We start from the raw sequence: 1,034 nt of genomic DNA, 5'->3' as shown, positions 1-1,034 counted from the left end.
CTAAGGGTGAATGTAGTTCTTGAGGTAGTTATATACTGTACTTGCACAATACAAAGACTATCAAGCAAACATAATTATTGCACATAAGATATACAAACACTATGAACAAGAAAGTAGTGACTATCATGACACACCTTTTATTAAATCAGGAAAGGAATGTATATAAGATGCATGGTAGTTCATAAAATAAATTTCATTGTAATAATTAACATCAGTTGAAATTGAATATAGTAAACAAGTTTAATTACATTACCTTGAAATTTCTGCAGAAAATCAGCTACATAAGAATGACCTTTGATAGCAGCAATATCACAAGCAGTCATTTTAGTCTATACAAAATAAACATTGAGTAACATGATAAAAATCAACTTTAATTGTTGATCTTTTTCAATATCCTCATAGTAGGTTAGAGAGAGAAAAACCATTTTTTACATTTTAACTACTATAAATGTAGATCTAAAATACTGATAGTACTAAATAAACTTTTTTTATTGTTTACAAAAGATGAAGTAGTTGTTTGTCTGTATGTATGTCAAAGCATGGCAAGGGAGTGGAACCCCTTAATGCTCTACATTTTAAAATTAACCTTGAATTTGATTATGCAATATGTTACCATGCTTAACACATACTTTAGTAATGTTTTTTTCAGTTATATCACACCTGCATGCAGGAGGTACCATATCTGATAATGATTGATATTTGATAGGTATACTCCAATTATCCACCATCAATAAAAAATTTGTCAAAATACTTTCTCAAATTAATTGATTTTATTATAATTGGCATGCTATAAGCATGTGAATATGTTCATCAAATAAAACACACTGACAAAATTTTCCCTTATGAAGTTTTGGCACTTCAAAATACATTTTAATTACATAAATGTCGTTCATAAATGGTAATGCCCACTGAGTCTATAAGACAATATACTATTATGTAACACAATTATGTTTACTGTATAGTGGGAAATTTTGGAGGAAATTTAATTTGGCAAACCTGGCGTTTTGATAGCCATTCACCAAAATAAAATCCAC

This window comes from Amphimedon queenslandica, unplaced genomic scaffold, assembly GCF_000090795.2.
Source record: "Amphimedon queenslandica unplaced genomic scaffold, v1.1 AMPQUscaffold_10177, whole genome shotgun sequence".
NCBI classification, from domain to species: domain Eukaryota; kingdom Metazoa; phylum Porifera; class Demospongiae; order Haplosclerida; family Niphatidae; genus Amphimedon; species Amphimedon queenslandica.
Note: the sequence above shows the minus strand (reverse complement) of the source record.